Below are 21,891 nucleotides of genomic sequence, written 5' to 3'. Positions count from 1 at the left end.
ATATTTATGTACAATGTACTTCAACATTATTTTCTTTTATCTAGTAAATTAATTTATAATTTAATATTAATACAATAAATTAATTTAATTTACACCGATTAATTTTTGAATGTTATTTCTCAATATATTTTATCTGGTGTTCACTTAACATTTCAATATTTTGTTTTTTATTTTTCATAAGGTATCTTAAAAATTTCTTGTACCTATTTAATTACATTTTCATCATATATAATTAATACATAATATATTAATGTAGACAAAAGGATTTAGGCTTTAAATATTTTATTAATTGAACATCTTCTAGAAAATGTTCTACTAATGAAGAATGCATTTACTGAATTCTAATATTACTATGATATTTAAGTAAGATGAATAAAATAAAAAAAAAAAGTTAATACACGATTACAAAATATAACCTCCCGCAATGTATAAATGTGACATCTGTAGTAAATTCTCTATTAAAACCAACATATTATTATTAAAATACCATGAAACTATTTTGCGTAAATTCTAATTAAGGACATTGATGTGAAAACTATAATATAATCTCATTATAACGAAACTTCAAACGTAGATATTCTTTACCTTAACTAACTTTTTATTCCTAGTAAAATTTAGTCTCTATAAAGTAAAACATACTATGGCAAGTCATCTAATTGCGATGATAATAATACTCATTAATTTTCAGGTAAAATTATAATAATATATTAAATTTTAATTATAGTTATATAACAATTAAAATCTTCTAATACTTTCCTAATATTTTTAATGTTGTATTTGTGTTCAAGTTAAAAATTATGCATCTAGATAGTTATAGCTATAAAATAGAATATAATTAGAAGGTTGTCAAAGAATCATCTTAATATAATATCACATATGTATAGAGCTGTACGTTTACAAATACGTACTTACGGGTCTTTCTATTCATTATTTTGAAAAGGAAAGATTTAATTATTATTCATTTTCAGTGCTTGCGAAAATTCATAATTTAAATTATTTCACCAGCTGCTTGTATACTTGTTTACATTTTTTATTTTCCTATCTAAAAACAATTTGCGTGTGTAAAAAAAAAAATAACCATAACAAATATAATAATATTATGGTCGTTATATTATTATTCAAGTGACCCACGACGTGTATGACGATCGTGGGTAATGCAATTTGATTCAGTTTATACTATATATAATATATATATACGGTTATACTGTACTCTGTTCGACTGAAAGTGGGCCGCCCGTCCGTAGGTCAGGTCGCATCCGGTGGTTGAGACGACGGTGAATGTAAACAACGTGCACTTGTTATTTGTCGCTGAGGGGCCAAACTGGGCTGAGAGACAAATAAGTGAAAAAGGGTGAAAAAAGTCATGAGATTTCACACAACCCATTTTTGACTTCGATAAATTCTATTACGAAACAGTCGTGCCAACATTATTTTGGAAATCACGTGTTTGGGGTGGTGGCAAAAATGCTACCGGAGAGCTTAGAATTTCTCGCCTTTTTGTTGAATTAGAGCGTTTGTGTGAGTGTGTGTGTGTGTAGTATAGCGACATCATCATGTTGGTTGGAGGGTATTTTTGGTGGGCAAAGGGGGGAATAGCTCTAATAAGCAGATTAAGAGAACGAGGAGATGGCTATGCAGAAGGGAGGAAAACTTTTTCTCCCCGTCACCAACCCTCCGCCCGTTTCCTTCCGTTATAAACACACCTCGCATCCCGTTTTTCCAAGCAACCGAGTCGTTTATTTCGCAAAAGTTACGTCTCATTTTGCCTTCCCCTCCCTCCCTCCCCCCAAACACACCCACTCGCAAATGGCAACGCTTGGTAATGATTTACGGTCCTAACTTTATTCTGTTTCTATTTTTTTTTTCCAGTCGGATTGCCCTTGTGCCGCTTCCCTCGCTCGCAGTTCGACGCCGCCGCCGCCACCGTACATTACGTGTGTCGTACAATTTATGTTGTTTTCATGCATCCCTGAACATGTATATCCGGCGACTGTGGAACACCAGCCGAGTGCCTTATATAATAATATTATAATATAGCCACGGCGACCGCTGCGACGATGCGGATTACTGCGTGCGGCTGTGACTCGACGGACGGCGGCGATCCGAGCATTTAAGAACATAGCCTAAGGACAACGCGTGGACCAACATATCCGAAATGCAAGACGAAAGGGCATGCACCGAGACGGGGTGCGACAGTGAGGTCTTGGAAAACTTGGCGCCAAGGTTGGCGATCGCGGTGTATATAATAGTTAGCGACACGCGCGTACATCCGGGTGCGCTTTAACGTATTTCGCTTCCGGTATATATACGACGTATAAAATATATCTCGACGAGAACTTTACTGAGTAGTAGACACTACACACAGAGTTGTATATACTATAATTATCGCGCGAATATAAGTCGTATTCTACATTTCTACTGGTATATACTATAACCATAACAATTTACAACCATGCACGCGTATAATAGCGTGTGTATGCATTATTATTATTATATACGACGTTTGATAATACAATAATTGTCAACAATAATAATACAATAAATATCGTCAAAAAGCGGCTGTATTATAAAATAATATGGCGAGTAAATATTAAACACAGTGCGTACAACACTATAGCTGTAGAAGAAGCAGTGGTGTAACCAGCACTTTGCTTTATAGATGTCTGATATTTGTTACATTGTTGGAGAGGGTTAACAAACTTAGATCCTTCGTGAGCTTGATACGTCGATGTGTAGTGGATATCTATATAATATTATTTTAGAATTTTGCAGCGATATTTTTACAAATATTACAATTTTTTATATTTATTTATACACGATTACATCTTACGTAGGTAGGTAATATTAATATGTTCACAGAACACTAAAAGCAGTTGCAATTTTTTATGCGCGTTCAGAAAAGGTTGCAGCTAGCTCATCCTGGTTACGCCTCTGAGAAGAGCTGGTAAGTACGCATTGATATAACATGATACACTGTTGTTACACTCGACCGACGTTATTGTTATTGTGTGTACCTTTTATTGTTGAAAGTTGTTGATGATGTTATTATTTTAATATAATGTAACGTTTAATGCCACGCCACAAACGCAATATTACTATTGTAATATTATTATACTACCTATCCGTTAGTGTAGAATTGTCATTGCCATCTGCACTCCATAAACGTGGTTTTTTCTTCGCGAGAAACTATTACATTATAGCATCGATGATTAATTATTATTGTGACTTTTATGTAACAAAATACTGTGTAGAACTCCATACTACTAATCAGACATCAAAATATTAAATTTTTTGCAATCACGTTTTTAATGAAAAATTATTATTTTGCAGATAACACGTAGGTATAAGTATAAATTTATTATAAACATGAGTATTATATAATATTATTATTATTACTTATTAATAATAGTAAAACTAGTATTTATAATCAATAATATATACTCTGACTACAGTTTTGACATTTTCTACGATATCATCGATAAAAACCAATAACAATAGTTTAAGACTTCTTAAGACTTCGAGTTAATTTTTATTTTCAAAACTGTTGTTCACGTCGTCATAAAATTAATATGAAGAAGTAAAATTAAATTATTAGAAATTAAAATCTTTGATTAACGTGTTTCACGTCAAGTTGTGTAAATTATTAGATTAGATTAGGCAATAAAAATACAGTAAAATACTCCAGCACCTATTTGAAATGTAATAGAAAACAATTGCCAACAAAGAGAAAAGTTAAATATAATGACGTTTAGGAATTAGGAATTTTGGAGAAAAAAAAGTTTTTATCGATAATAGTAAGAAAATTATCAAATAATTTGTGAATTCTCTAACTTGTCCTAAAAGCTTAAAACTTAATTAATATACTTTAGATTATATTAACAACTATAGATAATATTATATAATATAGTATATTATAATATTATACATGTATTAATAACTCCTATTAATCAAGTAAATCGTAATATGAATTTAAAAGTGTAATATACACAGTTTTCTAACTTTAATAGTAAAATCCACTACAACATTTACAAAATTTAAAAACTAATTTATGTTTGTATCATGTACAAAATGAAGCCAAATTATTACACAATGTTAACTTATAATCTTTTTTGGATAATTTTATTTAGAATAATAATTTAAGTATTCCGATGTTATAAAGTAATGTATAGCTAAATTAAAAATAGACTATGAATAATAGTTAAAGTAACCGCGCACAGCTGTACAGTAGATGTCTTAATGTATCATTGAGTAAGTTATTATAATATATATATGTTAAATTTGAATTTAATGATTACTTGTTGCATACGAAAATGATTTTAACCAAAGAGGGTCTGTCAGAGCTTATATATTACTAAGGTATATTTTATGATATATTTATATTGCTATTATAGTAATTTATTCAACAATTAGAAACACGGTTAAGTGATATGCGGTATAAATAAGCTTAAAATAATGTCTTAGTATTTTTAAAATGTGTATGGTAAAATTTAATTTATGAACTTCAAGTCCACTCAAATATTATTTTTTCAACTACAATAGAATAGATAAAATCGTATTTTTTCGTTTAAATATCTAATTTTATCCAAATTTAAACTTAGATTATCTAAAAAAAAGTGAATATTTATTTTTAGATTTTTTTCAGTATGAACAATTTATGAAGAACCTTATATTATTATTTTAGTTTTTTACTCTAAATATGAAAAGTGTGGATATCATATATATATATATTATATATACATCGAAAAAACTATAAAAAGTCGAAAATTTAAAATATCTATAAATAGTTCACAGTATTGCTATAATAATTATTGTATTTTTAATAAAATACAATTATTAAGTATTCTACCTGTATTTAAAATTTTAAAATAAAATAATTTGCTAATCTACAAAATTTACATTGATAATAAATGATAACCTACATAAAAATTTTAAATTATGTGTACGGCTACATACTTCTACCTGAAATCTAGTTACGAGGATAATAGTTTTAAAATGGAAGAGTTTAAAAGTATGATAGATTTACAATACCCAATAACCTTTACTCTACAAACGGCTAATCCAAAACAGTAGAGCATTATCGTCAATATATATATATTTTTTTTAAATTATTAAAATTTAAGCAATGTAGCATTTATTTAGATTTCATTCAATAACGTTATAAAATTTGTTAACAAAGCACCTAGTAAAATTAAATATACATTATAATTACGTATACTAATAACTCTTTAACTACAATAATAATTATTACAATTCACTATTTCGCGATAAATTAAAGCAGTATATTTTGTTAAAAGCATTTATATTGTGAGCAAGTTTTAGGCTGTTTGTTTCACATATTTGAATATCAAAAAGGCGGTTCCAAAATAAGTCGAATTCCAATCTGTAAACAAAGCTTTACACTTTAGTAAAGACAGAAAACCACAGGAGACTTTAAAAAGTTTGTATTAGGTAATGGTATTCACTGATAACGCTAAAACATTCTGTCAAAAGACTATACCTTTTCAACATGAGTAATCGATTTTCATCCTTTTAGTCATTCTAACACAATAATAAGATCCTTACCAGTATATCTTCGAAAGTTTTTCAATTTATACACAATATAAGCATTATAAGTACTTTAGGATAGAGCATTTTAAAATACTTGTGTAAATAGTGAGTACTCACATTCCATATAGTTAAGTCTATAGTTAAATATTCAAACGAAATATCCTAATCATTATTTTAATAGATTTAATTTATTATTTTTAACAATACGAATATTCCTACCAATGAAAATCAATAACTTAACCACTTACAAAACTAAGAGTAGTATAATATTTTGTTCCTCATATCTAATGTATACTTATTGTAAAGTACTAACAATCACAGTGCCTGTTTTTGATTAAATCTTTAATAACTAGATCAATTATACTTTATTACACTGATCCATGATCACTAACCAGAAATTCCTAGTAATAACTGCAATTTAATTTTTTATAAATTTAATATCTTAAAGTAATGCCTAAAATTATAAATACTAATTAAAAAACTGATAAGTAAATTTCTGCTTTGCTTTACAGAGGAAATTGAATGTTTCTCGTCATTAAGTAGGTGATGTGACATATAGATAATGGGTACCTATATTAAATATGAATTCAATGATAAATCAATGCATAAAAAAACGATTATGAGCAGTATATTGTCTGTCAGAATATTATCATATAATTATTATAGTAATAGTAATGTATTCTACTATTAGTAATACGGTATTAATTATAAATAAGTACTTAAAACATAAAACTAATCTTTTTGTTTTAAAAATATTGTGTATTATAACGACATCCCATTACGGTGTTTATATGTAAAATATAATAATATACGTAAAATTTTCAAATCCCAACAAAAATTATTTTTAAATTACAAAAAAATAACTGAAATTTCTCTTAATTTAAGCTAACGTTGAACTTTAAATACCAAGAAAAAAAATTTAACCCGTAGTACATTTTTTTTTTAATTGTTTGGTTTCAGTGTGAATTACTTATGAAGAACCTTGAATTTTAATAATATTTTCATAACTTTAATGTTGTATATACGAATAATTAGTTATCGATCTACTTATTTTTGTAAACTAATTTTTAATTTAAAATAATAAGAAGCTAATTACTTATTAAATAAATATCATGTAAAAAAAAAAAATAAAAACAGAATTTTAAGAGGCTGTTTGCTGTTTGAAATAAAAAACTGTGCAAAAAATATATGTTATTTTATTATGAAACCTACCTTTTATAATATGATCGCCTATTCAATGTAATTTCAAACGAGATTTTTTGAAACATGCCATAATTTTACAGTGCAAGTATTGTCGTTGATTTAAGGTGACAGAAATGTCATTTACGACATCCATTGTTAAGAAAGCATCTTATACATAGTGAAAAACGAGGAAAAAACTAATCAAATTATTTGAAAAAAAAAAATAAAACTACCAATTTTATATACATGCGTGCTAGTAACTTTGTTTCGTTTATTTTTAAATAATTCAAATAGTTCTCGAATTTTTTATCAAGCTTTTCTGTGATTTTCTGTGTCTTAATTCTTCACAAAAATCATATTACTCCTTAATTATTATAAGATAGTCACTTTATCAGTTTATTATATAATAACAATATTCTACTTATTGTGTATTTTAATATTCAAATAAATTACATAATTTGTCTAAAAGTTTAAATATTTAAAATAATTTATTTTTCATTTAGGTAAGTTTATATAAAAAAAAAAAATTTAAATATGTAATAACAAAACATTCATTTATAAAAATTAATAAATTGTTATGCTTGTTAAATTAAAAAAAAATCTCAGTCAATTGTAATAAAACTTAATTCTTTTACATTTAAAAAAAAAAAGGAGCAAATTAATCATTATTCGTACTTAGTTTGAAAATATCCAAAAGGACTCCGCTATTTGGATAGATACTCAAAAATAAAAAAAATTTAAAATAGACATTTTTTTTTGTCGTATTAAAAATTCGTAAAACCCTCTCAACCTTCAAAGTACAAAATAAGGCAAGTAATTAACATCCATGAGTTGCAACTGACAGAGTGATTATTTTGTAGCATTTCTTTGGTATACAATATACCTATAGTATATTATATAAATATATAATGAATTTTCACATTATAAATTAAACATTCAAAGGATTTATCTTACAAATTCGTGCCAATTTTTGTGGCTAATCAATTCTGGCTTAACAAGTTAATACTAAAAATTGTAATGTATATTTTCTTACATATGTTGGAAATGTTTAATCGATAACATTTTAATTGAATGAAGTTTTAAAGAGTTACCTAATTTATTTAAGAAGATAAAGTCATATTGAAATAAATTGTATTTCAATATCTAACTTATCTATAAATGGTTTGGGAATTTCATAGAAATTGCTAATAATTATAATAATTGATAGTTAAAAACTTTAAATTAAACTAAAACGAATATTTTTATATCAATACTGTATCTAAATTAATTTAAATAATATAAAGTATTTAAGAATATAAAATAATCGACATGTGTTATATTATTTATTGCTCATATCATATCATAAATTATAAAAGTTTTAAATGTAATCTACATAAAATTATAAAATTATATTTCCGGAGATAGTTCTATTCGTGCATAAACACTTGTGGGGTAAAATCAGATACTTACTAATGGTTGTGCCGGATTAGATTTAAAGCTGGGGTACATCAAAAGACTGCATTTATCTAATCCAAAGAGAGTCATTGGATTTACAAGGTAAATGGTATCAACTGAAATGGAAATAAGAATCAGCCGTTTGGAAGTTAGTGAAAAATAAGCTGAGGGAGAGTAAGAAAAATATAACCACGTAAAGTATCAAAAGAACCATATAGGCTGTAAACTATATTATATGTAATAATTTTAAAATGGGATTAATTCAGTTAATTTTTAGAAACTGTATTGCCTTGAATGACACATTAAACTTCAAATTTCTATTTTTTAATAGAGCTGTACAACTATCAAACTTATTTCATATATTGTGGTAAGCATATTATGAAATAGTTTGGAACTTGTATTATGAAACTGCTTAATTACTTTTTAAACGATAAATTCATTATTTAAAAAAATACTACATTGAACTATTGTTAATGTATTACGTATCTACAATTATGAAAATTGCTTTAATCCATTATAATTAATTTATAACATCATCTAAAATAAATAAGAATGAATTTTTTTATCCTAAAAGTAATACATGTACTTATGTACCTACTTACCTAACCGGGAAGTAATTATTTAATTCAATGTCAAAACATTTAAAAAATTGCATTGTATTTTAAAAAATTATTCTACTCGTATTGTATTTATAAGTATTAAAGTAGGTTACGCATGTATAGTTTACACATGTGTATTTGTTTTTGAGCATTACAAATTGTTCCTCCATTCCGTTTCACAATTTATATTGGTCGCTTTCGTAATGGAAAAAGAAGAGCAGCTAAATAAATTGGAGCCAAAATGAACTGTTATATCATTCGTCTGTGTTGCATATACCATAGATGTAGGCGATGTAGCATAAGTCTATGTATGTGTCTTGTTAATACGTACGATTTGAAGGGAAGTACAAATTGGACTAGTGTAAAGTTGTTTAAATGCGTCTTTAAAATATGGTCATCAAAGATACGTGATATTGTGATGTTTTCTAAGTAAAATCAATTGATATCCGTTCTGCTATTACTATAAACAAAACGAGTATGAAGACAATTTTTATAAAACCTAGTAATATAAGTATGGAACAATATAAAAAGAGGAAAAAATCAACACCATGGAAACTGCAAGTGTGAGCAAAAAAATATCATGAAACAATTTTCCAGTTTTCGAAGTATATAAATAATCAAAATTTAATGGTCACTCCGAAGTCCGGATAGAATAAGTCAATACAAAATAAATAAATAGTTTGAAAGCGAAATAAAATTATTTGGGCGTATCGCAGTAAAACAAAAAAAAAGAACATTACTTCAATTTCAAATATTATCGTATACAGACATTATAATTAGTCATTAGACATAGAATGACTTGAAATTGAAAATATTATAAAATTAAAATGTCAACATGTTACCATACTATTATAGTATAAGTACACTATGTTATTATTAAATAAATCATAATGCAACTATATATTAAGTATATTACAAGTATTAATATAAATATATAATGTACCATATAATATAATGTTACGACTTTTTATGATTTCATTAATACCTACTATGAAAAGTATCAGCATATAATTTTTAATAAATACTAGAATTTAATATAATTATTAATTAAGCCAGGTACTAAAAATATTTTAGATTCAAATATCTAAGAGAAATATTTTCTAAAAACTTTAATACACAAAAATTAAATTTAAAATTAGAAATTAATTAATTTTGCCATGTCTATTTGATTGAAATAGAGTTGCTGAATGATGTAAAACAAAAGATCCACTATCCTTAAAATTGATCCACTACCCTGCCTCTGCTTATCTAAACTTTAAACAAAAACTATATAATTAACTACTAGTTTGAAATTCAATTTTTATACAAAGTAATTCTTAAAAATATATTCTCCAAGTATGAAATTCAAAAATGATAAATTACTAAAATTACTTAAAATTTTATATTATTTTAAGAAATGTTCACAATGAACTACAGACTTAAAAAAAATATTTATGTATTTTTAATATTTTTTAATTTATATAAGTGCAACTTAAGTGAAATATCTGTATAACGATTTAAAGCTTTTTGATTGAGTATTCACCGTTTTATCAACATATATACAAAAAAAAGAAATTAAAAATTCCTAAATGTAGCTTAAGATTAATAAAAGCATTTTTAAAATCTCACTGTATATAGAAAATTATATTTTAATTAACGGTATAGACTGTGTCAAGTTTCTATGATTAATAGTTTTTAAATATAACGATTACAACATAGTACAAATATTTAAGAATAAATCTTTGTTATATCTAAGTATCTAATGCCGTTTAAATTTGAATTTCAAACACTTATGTAAAACGTATATAGCTAATTAAGTAAAAAACTTTTATAAAAATAAAGTGACGTTAAAAAAAATACTAAGAATATAATTGTTATCTACAATTTTGTTTGTGATGAGATTAAAATTAATTATATGAACCAAATCTTTTCAAAAACTTTAATGCATTTTAAGATATTGTGTAATCATTATTAAAAGAATTACCAATAATAAAACAAACTTTAATGTAATATTATTTTCATAAAAAAAAAAATAATTAAATTAAAATCATTAAAACTTTTTAGACATATTAAAAATCTAGAGGAAAATCTTCCCATCAGAAATTCAATGAAATATTTGTTTTAAATAATTTTGATGTTAACGTTATTTTATAAATATATTTCTATTTATTTATCACAGATACAATGGATTATACCAAGGGTGGCCAAACAGTCGATCGCGGACAATTTTAAAGTCGATCATGTTAGAATTTATTCTTAGGACTACGCTTCGTATATGTTTCTCAATAATTAAAGATTAAAAAAAATTTCCTATGGAAGTCGATCCTCAAAGGTGAAGTATATTTTTAGTAAAACGTGACCAAAAAAAATTTAGCCACCCCTAGATCATACCAAAAACGTGATCATTTCTGATAATAACTATTGAATTATTTATCGATATGTTGTGCTGTTCGCTGTACATGTTGACATATTATTCCAAGCAATCCTCAACTACTATTATGACTAAGCATTGTTTATTAATTTAACGTTAACATTTTTTACGAAGCTTTTCTTCAAAATTGATTAATTTAAATCAACATAAGTCGTAACTCATAAATCTTTTTACGTAAAACACGTCTAGTAGTATTGTGAACTAATGTTTACTAAACTGGGTTGTTGAATTAAAACAGACAACAACATACAATGAATAATGGCAAAGCACCCAGAAAAAACAACAAACGAAATTTGTGCTAACAATATAATTCAAGGAAAACGGACCACTTGTTTATTTCCAAACTTTTCTCCAAAATATATCTAAATATTTTAATATGAAAATACAATATCAATCACTATTAAGTATTCTAATCAAACATTATGTACATGGCATATAGTAAAAATTCCTACTCAAATTATCACGCAAATCAGAAATGTCAAACATCAATAACAACTACTTACCAACTTTGTATGAGTATCATACATGCAATCGGTATAATTTTATAATTTAATTCAAAGTCTGTCTGATAAATTATTTGATGATGAAATTTAGTTTGCTTAGCCAACCATAATAATTATTAAGCTTAAACATTGGCATTTAACAAAAGCTATTCAGTAGCATAATATTGTTTCCATTTTTGTTTCGAATTATAATGTAATAAATTTGGTGGTTTGCAAAGGGGAAGAATATACCGTGTTATCCCAATAAATCGTATTTAAAGTCCAGATGTTGTCTTCACTTGTCGTTTTTTTTTCACCAAAAAAATAAATAGAATACATCTCCCATTGTTATAACATTTGAAAATTTTGATAAATGCGTAGTTTTGTCGGTGGCAACAGTGGTTTGTGACGATATTTTTAAAATATTCACCAAGCATCTATAAACACGTTAGTCAAAAATTTAATTAAGATAATCTAAAATTATGACAGTAAAAAAATACTTTAAAATAATAACTTATAGAAAAACATTCAAAATCATAGCATTTGTGAAAATAAATTTATGAATACAAATAAAACTTTAAAACATCACGAATTATTTGCTGTGCCAAAAGTCCATTATATAAGATAATAATTTTATATTTGTGTGTGTGTGTATTCGTAATAGAAAAGTAATCATTATATTATAATTATTATCCTACGAAGATAATTGAACATCAATAACACAGGCTCATCTATCAATGTTTAAATTACGACAAAGGAACACAGTTTTTAATTTTTAGTGCAGTACATTTTTAACATTTTCATAACTAAGTTAACTAAGTATAGTTTTTTCAACAATCATACTATTATAATAATATGGATAATATGATTTCATTATAATATGTAGTATTATACACTATGTATAATTTAAATATACTTAGTAAATTGTTTATGATTCAAAGACTGAATAATTAATTGACCCTATTCAAATGATATAGTTAAAAGCTAAAATAATTATGAGTTAAGAATATAAAATAAATCATCAAAATAAAAGTATATTTATCTTCAAACAAGTAGTTATTTATGTAATAAATACAAATTATACCTACAATTATTTAAAATTAATCATTTTATTATATTTTATACAAAATAAACATTACCTAAAGAATAATTTTGAGATTGTAACTTTGTCAAAAATGTCAATTTAAAAATGATTCAAGTGGATTTGAACACCAAAAAAACCATACATGACAGTTTATATGAAAACAATATACTCGTTTATTTAAAAATAAATACAAGTAATTATTAGTTTAAGAAACAAATTTCTTATTAAATTGAATTTATTAAAAATAAAAACTTCAACTTTTTTTCATTAAATCAAATCAACAAAACCAAAATAATAATTATAGCTTGGAGTCTGGCATACGATTTAAATAAATATAATAAAATCTGTTTAGCTAAAATTACAACTTTTAAAACTTGTAAATAATTTAATGTTAAATTTATAGTAATCAATAAAGAAAAAACTGTTGAGTATTAAGTTGAAATTATTCTTTGTATTATTATATATAAAAAAAAAATTACAGTTCATATAAAACCAATACAATAAAACAAGTAGTACGCTTAACAAATATGCAAGAAGCTTTGTCCAGAAAGGGTTATCCATTGACAACGGAATTATTTTAAAGATAATATTCATGTCTTCTATTTGTGGAGAAAATTCAATGATAATAAAATAAAATGTATAATTTTATATAGAAATTAATGTACATTACAAAACATTGTAAATGGTATTAAAGTAGGTAAACGAATTATTTTATAAAATTTACTAATTATAAGACTTTAAACATAAGTTTATGTCAATTCAACTGATAAAGTGATAAATAACTACACAATTTAACAAAATATTTTTTTATAATATCTACGTGAATACCAACATATATTTCGTCTTTACAGTGTATACATAAAATTAAAAATAAAATATTTATAAAAATTAAATTAATATAAAACTCTAAGCGCATGATACAATTATGTATAGGGAAAAATGTATTATGTGTATAATTGAATATAAAAAATACTTTTAAACAATATTTTTTCACCATTTTTATATTTTTAGTTTGATTTTACCACTATTATATAGGTACTCACAAATATTACAATTTCGTAGAAAAACGTATTGTACATACTACTAAATATTCTATTAACGAAAAAATGGTTTATAATTATCTAAAGCTTTTTGAATTGTTGAACAAAAAAAATTTTAACATTTTTTTAAACAAATAATAAAATAATAAATTGCTTTCCAATACTTACTATGAATTATATTTTAGCCACAATCATAATATTTGTATCAATATCGATAATGTTAATACTATTATTTCACTATATAATTCGAATATTGGCATTTTCTTTAATTCTATTATTCTCTTACAATACAATTATACAAAGTAATACCTATTTGAAATAATTACATCACAATATCTATTTTTCTTTTTATGCATAAAAAAATGGTTGTTTTAGATTAATTATACTTATAAAATATCGGCACTTATTTTATGTTGTATCCTAGATTGGTTTATTATATACAAATCACAAAGGTACAACAAGTGTTATTTTTAATTTAATTGTAAAAAATATTTTTACACAAAGTAAAGGAACATAATTTAATATAAATATAATCACGTACACACAAAACTCGTGTCAAGATTTCACTCAGGATTTTATATTGGTGAGAGGAGTGAGGGGGTGAAAAATATATAAAATAGATACATCAATAATTAGTGAATAGTATTATAAATGTATATTTAAATATTTTTAAAGTTTTTTTTCTTTTCTTGTAACAAAGTTTCATTATTTTTTATTGCATCCCGAAATGCAATTGGTATTTTTTATGTATTAAAAATTTCTAAATAGATTGTACTGTACCTTGGCAATTTTTAACTTGGGTGATACTACATGTGGTATAAACAGCGAAATTGAAACTATGGGTAGCACAATGTGAATAGAGAGCTAAATCATACTTTTCTTTGATGTATGTTTGAGCTCTAATGAAATTCAGTACTCATAACATACTAGCCCGGTCATAATCTTGTCCAAATAAATACACACGGTCAATTCAAGAATAGTCAAGGAAATTCAAAATAACATTTGATAAACTTGTCCCAGTTATATCTGTATCAGGAACAAAGTTAAAAACATTTTCATATATTTTGAATTTACCGTATAATTTAAATACCGTACACAAATTGAAACTTGTTCTATTCTTATGTTATGCACTATTATAAATAAAATTATAAAATATTTAATATAATCAATCAAAAATGAAAAACACAATTTATATTTAATTTATGGTAATTTTTTTTTTGTAGTTAGAGGGTTACCACCAAACCACCAAACTCCCCTCCTTTGCTCACGGACCTGACTCGTCATGAAAACATTAGTAAGGCTGATATAGAACTCCTAATAAGACACGGAGTCTAGATACACATAATATATACCAATATTTATTATATCAGTGATGAAATGCTATAGTGTTTTAAAACCTAATAATCAAGTGTCATCGTGAATTATTTAAGATTGACATCTCAAGTTTTTTTTTTGTACTTCTTATATTATTAGAAAGATGATCGGCAGGGCAACTCTATTTTAAAATATACAGTACTCGGAGTACAATGACTTCGTCATTTACTCATTTATTTACATCATGTTGATATGCGTTGAAGTGAACTTCAGTATGTATAATAATTTTCCAAAGGAAAAAAAATCTAATATTATCTTAACATTTTTCTAAATCCCGTTCCGTTAACTCATCTACATGATTTATCTTCCAACTACTGATGCGAACTTATCCGAATAAGTTTAAAATGATGAAGGAGTTGTTGGAATGAATCGGACGTATTATATTTTTCGTCCGACAATACCACTAACATGGTGACGACGTGTAGAATAGTATATATAGGTGTCGTATACTTAGATATATAACTATAGAATTATTAACATATTACGATTTAAAATACATAGGTATAGGCACTCACAGACACTGCAATGATGACGGGAGTTGACTTCGCGATAGACTCACTATGTCGCGGTGGTAAGCACACTGACTATATGATGGAAAGAAAAATGCACGATAAAAAAAAAAAAAAGAAAACGAAAAAGAACCTCCGGTGATCGGGGAAACTAACACGAGCGCGGAAAACTCGAGGAGAAGTAAAACAAAACGCGCGAGAAAAAAAATTAAGAAAAACTGAAAAGAATCTGAACGGACCGGACGACGAAAGCGTGGCGAGGACCACGAGCAGCCACGGGCGTAACGGCGAGCCGGCACACGCGTCTGTAATGCGCGACGGCGACGACACGACTGAACCGCCCGGAAAAAAAAACCGTACAAAGCTCCCACGCTGCAAGTATAGGGGAAGCAAACACGCCAGGGGGGGTGGACGATCGCGCGCGACGTCGACCCTCCGACGAAGGGTACGGTGGCGGCGTCGGTGGTCGGCCACCTGCGTCCGCGTGCCGTGACCTTCGTTAGACCCGTCATTACGGCGCGCTCGGGGCCCGGCGACCGACGTCTTTGGGGCGCGCGAGTTCATCGCGAGGCCTGCTGTTAATATTTCGGTTATTTAGGAGAGACCGACGACGGAGTTCGACGACGAGAAGAGATGCTGTACCGAGCGCGTATCACGCTCGACTTTTGACGGGTCACGCGTTCGGACGTCCGGACGAAGAGTCGAGACGAGTATAATATACTGCGTGTTACCTATATACAATATACATGTATAATAGATGTGTGTGTGTGTGTGTTGTGTGTGTGTGTGTGTGTTTATCCGCGTGATGATAATACGCGACACGTGTCGTGTCTGATATAACGTCATAATACTATACAAATATATGATATATGTATGATATAATTAATATGTGTGTGTGTGTGTGCGCTACGGTGTCGGTTGTACGTCAAAAGGGATTCGTGTCGGAGGAGGTTCTTTTTCTCTTCGAATCCTAATAGTAATATAACTATAATACAGTGTTGGTCTTTTAGGTTTTATTACGACGCCTCTGTTAAACACGTTACCGCAACGATTACAACATTAATCAAAACGCGCACGAGTTTCACTGGATCTTGGCCTGCGACATTCAGATGCGACATTATACAAAGATATTACAGTAGTTGAACGTCCGACTTGGCGTGTCGAGGTTGTTGTGCACCTTCTTAAACAAAAATACACGTTCGAGATCAAATTTTTCATGGTTTTTTTTTTTTTTAAATCCATATCGACCTATGGTCTTTGGCTTTGGGGGAAGTACCTCATTGTTAATTTTATTGACGCTTTAATACTTTCCGTCGGTATAGTACTATTGAGAAACGAATAATTACACATATAAAAACTATTCACGTTAACATTTCTAGCATGGCAATATTTTGTTTAATTTATTATTATGAACTGAAATTAAGAAAAATTAATTATAGATTACTTATAATTAAAATTGAATAGCAAAGCAATTTTAAATGTCTTACAAGTTCTAAGAAAATATCTTTGAATAAAAATTAATTAATTTATAAAAAATGCGTCCTTTTTTCGGTATCATACGACGATACGGCGTTTTAGATAGGCAATTTACCTACATCATTGTCGTTTGTCCGTTTTAAAGTATCTCATAAACAACAATTATTTCATTTATATATTTGTACACTGTATAATAATTTATTCTAGTATAGAATCATTATAATTCAATAACGAAATTAAGATCACGTGGCGTTTATATGTAGAATTTATCCGAAAGTACCCATGCAACAAACAGCTACCATTATACTATTTAAAATTATATGAACAAACAACCGTACCTATATTATATTATTATCATAATAATTTAAAATGTTTATAGGTGGATATAAAGTTACACAACCCGTGCACTACCTGTGTCTAACATCAACACGGTTTTTCCTTCATTAGTACATGGGGAGAGAGACGAGGAAGGTCTGGCTCTTACATTAAACATATTTTGTTCAGATCTGGATATAGGTCCACCGGGAAACTCCAACAAACCCTTTACCGTGTACCTATGTTTTTATTTACCTTACGTTAGCTTATTGTTTTTGGCCGAATGTTAAAACGACAAAGGTCCTATGCACGACACTGTAATACAAACATCTGTAAAATGGCTAGTTTTGTAGGATAATTTTTGAATTTTGTTGAGTAGTTTTACTTCACTTTTTGCCCTGTTAATCAGTGTATTAATATTTATTAATTAATACGGCTTTTGTCATAAATATAAGAAATTCTTTTTCGGTTAAATCGTATGTAGAAGTATTGAATTAAATTATATTTTCAAGAATTATGCTAGATAAATAGGATAATTAATGCAATTGGTAAAAAATGTATACTTTAAAACAAAAAAAAAAAAACAAAATTATTAGGTAATATTTATGTAATCACAAAATGTGTTTTTGATAAGTACACACACACCAGCTAATTACCTGTAATTTAAATAAAAATGAATGTTATGAAAACTAAGAGGAATAAAACGTTAAAAACAGTTGATGGTTATTGGTTTCAAATTTCAGGAACAAAAATCAAAAAACCAAACGAAGTTAAGTATTTAAACTTTTTGCTACTTTTTTTCGTACACATTTACACCGGTTTCTTAATCACTATTTTTTAATAATAAGTACACTTTTTAATCGTAAATAACAAACAGCAAAACAAATATTTTTAACCATACCAAAAATAACACGGTTATAATGTCAATCCTAAGTTTGATAAATGGTAAGGAAAATTTTGAATTTGCAAAAATATCTCTATATTGATGTAATATTTACGTAGATAATAATAAATTAATAAATAATCATACACTGATCCCAATATTCAATAGTCAAATACCCAGGATAAAATACAAATATGTAATAATTACATAAAAATAAAAATATTTAATGACAAAACTTTATAATTGTATTACTATAAAATAAATTCTCTCCTCCCTCTATGGAGTAATGGGGTAATCAAGCTTTAAATATCTGCAAAGTTTCTTATTAAGTGTTCAAGAAATATTTCCTGTAATAGAGGGTATATTATTCCAAGAGAGTTTACTTTGAAATTGGTGGATATCAATAAGAAATTTGTATGACTTGATAGTCAGGTGCGAAAATTGATTTATTTAGTTTTTAGATAAGATTGAAGGCCGTAGGAATATCGTCTCAAATGTATAAGTATAACGGAAGATGAAATAAAAATTAAATAATTTATAATCATAGTAAGTTATTATATCATACTTAAAAAAAATATATATGTAAAAGTAAGTTAATCAGTACTAGATTACCTACCTAAATAATAAAGTTTATAAACGTTGTATCTGTATGGTGCTAGTACCTATTAAAAATATAATGAATGTCTAAAATTTTGAATAGAATATAAATTATTTAAAATGAATTTGTAAATAATTTCATCCCATTGTTATTATATTATAGATTGTAATTTACTAAACATCAATGATATTAATTTAGTTAATCTAATAAAGCTTATAAATGAGCCAACGATAAAAACTACACTTTGCAGCGTTATGTATTTATTTACACATTGCACTAGGCTTTATTGTTAGAAATATGATATGTTTAGATTTTTTTCATGTATTCAGTATAATATTTTACATTTTCTCCGGTGACTATATAGGCAAGTGGAATAACAAAAGGTAATATAAACGAAAATTATTATTGTCCATTCGTATTTTTACGATGAGAACATAATATTAAATTTTCATGATTTTTTTCATTTAATATTTTACTGACAATTGTTACCTAGTCACTTGTTATTTTATCAATTATTCATTGCAATAGGTATTGAATTATTGTATCAAACAATTTTTAAATATTTAAAAATGTCGTTAACCATTTATATTCCAATAGGCAATAACATAATATTATTGTATACCTATTGATTCTTTTATTGCTATTGGAGCAAGTCGTTAAATTCAATTTTACAAATACAAAGTAAATTTAAGTTCTAAAAATAATGTTCCTATTTAGTTATTGATCATTGTTCATACTAAACACGTTTTACCTTTACCCACCATCATGCAAATAAGTTGTAGCTCAACCACCTCAACCAACCAATTACCTAACTATATACAACAAGATGGGGATAATAATGCGTGCGGTTGAAGCGATATCAAGTTTAATACCTACGTATATTAACAGTTAACAATGTAGATATCTATTATATTATAATCTATTTGTAAATAAATGTTTGCGAATCACTCCCAATGGCCAAAGGATACCTTTTAATTTTGTCAAAATATATAATTTGATCGAAATTCTCACTATTGTTTCCTATTGATTAAAAAATAATCTGCGCGCGTACGGTAGGTAGGTATTGATATAATATAGATATTATATTGTTATCATTGTCAATTAATACGTGTAAGATCCCTATTTTTATAAATACCTTCTAACTTTTAATTCCTTACGTGAAAAATACCAATTTTGGACATTTTCCAAACGCAGCAATTGTGTTAAACAATTACTTATCCCATTAACTTTGTACATTATTAGCAAAACTTTCATCGATCGATTCGCTAATACTTTGTTTTGTGGTTACCTAATTAATAGTTTAGTAGGTCGCATTATCGTAACTCACGAGTATATATAAGTAAATAACCATTGATTATACAATGTAATCAGACACATGCATTATTATACAAAATAATAACTTATAAATTAATTAATAGGTACAATTTTATCAAAGTTAATCATTTTTAATAAGTACCTATTAAGTTTGCTAGAAGAATAATCAATTTCTTTAATTTAATAAGTACATGCATCGATAAACTATATGTATAATTGTAAACTTTTTATATTCTAAACAGAATATTTTGTACCTTCTAATACCTAGGTATTTTTTTTTCGTCGATTCACTTTTCGACCAAAACAAAAAGTTTAATACATACTTTATGTTATACTTATACATATCGAAATTTATTAAAACCTATACCTATAATATTTGTCATCAATTATTTAATCGGTGGTCGTCGAGTTTGATTTTGATTTGATAGCAAATATCACATAAAGGTATATTGTGTAGTATGTACCATTGTACCTATAGCGATCATTACATGTATTATAAAAAGTGATCTATTAACAGTGATAACAATTATAATTATATTATATTAACATAAAAACAATGTTAATAGGTATAATGGTACCTTTTATTATATTTAATTTTACAACAATTTGTACAACTTATGTTTTTAATAGTTTTTTTATTTTCTATCAAATAATTATTGACAAAAATGATATATTATTTGTTTATATAACATTGAAAACATTTTTAGATGAGTTTATATATTTAATAATTTTCTATATGTTGGTTATAAATACTTAAAGTATTATAAATAAATAATATTGCAGTTATTATTAAGCTTTTTGTTTTGGCCAAAAACGAAGGGTACGATTTTGGTCGAAAACGGACATGCCCATTTTTCTAGTAGTACATTATTCAGTACTACCATAACTGATGAGAAATTCGTGATTAATGTGGTCAAAGGTTTTTTAAAAATCAGTAAATATAACGTCTACCTGAATGATTTTCAATCATATTCAAAACGAAAATATTAAAATTAAAGTAACAGGGAGTTTAGGTTTTAAACCAGTATGGTTTGCAGTATGCTCATCCACAAAAACTGAATAAACACCTAGGGAATATATCTTTTAAACCTAATTTTTCAAAAGGTTAGGTATGAGATTCCTAATTTAGATAAAATTCCTGGGGGTGGAGGGGGGTATTACAGAACACATCTCTTATATGGATAGATAAACACCATCTGTTGATGAGTAACTAAATATCAACCATAAATAATAGCAATAAAAGTAGATAACCTAACCTTGTGCTATATTAAAACATCCCAAGAAAACCATTCTTAATGATGAAGATAGATCAACTTTAGCATTAATAACACTAATAGCGCAGTTACTCAGTTAACAAAAATGGAAAATTTGAACATTTAAAATTGTCTAGAAGGAGTTAATATTATAACCTACTAATATAAGAAAAGAAAAGACTAGATTGGTACAGAGTCAAAGCTAACATTTTCATCTCAGTAAACAGTGTTTTTCAGCTATTATTTTTTTTTTTTTTTACTAATTGAATAAATTTTATTGACTTATACTATTATAATATAACAAATATGTATATTTTCGATTACTTGATTTTAGACACAATAAATAAACAATGAAATTCTTTCTACAAGTCTTAAAATAAATGTTATAAGT

General features: G+C 26.7%; 1 protein-coding gene across 3 annotated transcripts in view; it reads right to left on the bottom strand.

The window, feature by feature from the left end:
- LOC114127699 (uncharacterized) overlaps positions 1-15,997 on the bottom strand; it is a 169,878-nt gene extending 153,881 nt beyond the window's left edge. For all 3 annotated transcript variants that reach the window (XR_007604889.1, XM_050203254.1, XM_050203255.1), the window contains exon 1: positions 15,668-15,997. The gene's annotated coding sequence lies outside the window, so the exon portion shown is untranslated. The remainder of the gene's footprint in view (positions 1-15,667) is intronic.
- Positions 15,998-21,891: the final 5,894 nt, after the last annotated feature.

Source organism: Aphis gossypii, chromosome 3 (genome assembly GCF_020184175.1).
Source record: "Aphis gossypii isolate Hap1 chromosome 3, ASM2018417v2, whole genome shotgun sequence".
NCBI classification, from domain to species: Eukaryota; Metazoa; Arthropoda; class Insecta; order Hemiptera; family Aphididae; genus Aphis; species Aphis gossypii.
This window is presented reverse-complemented; position numbering and strand designations above follow the sequence as displayed.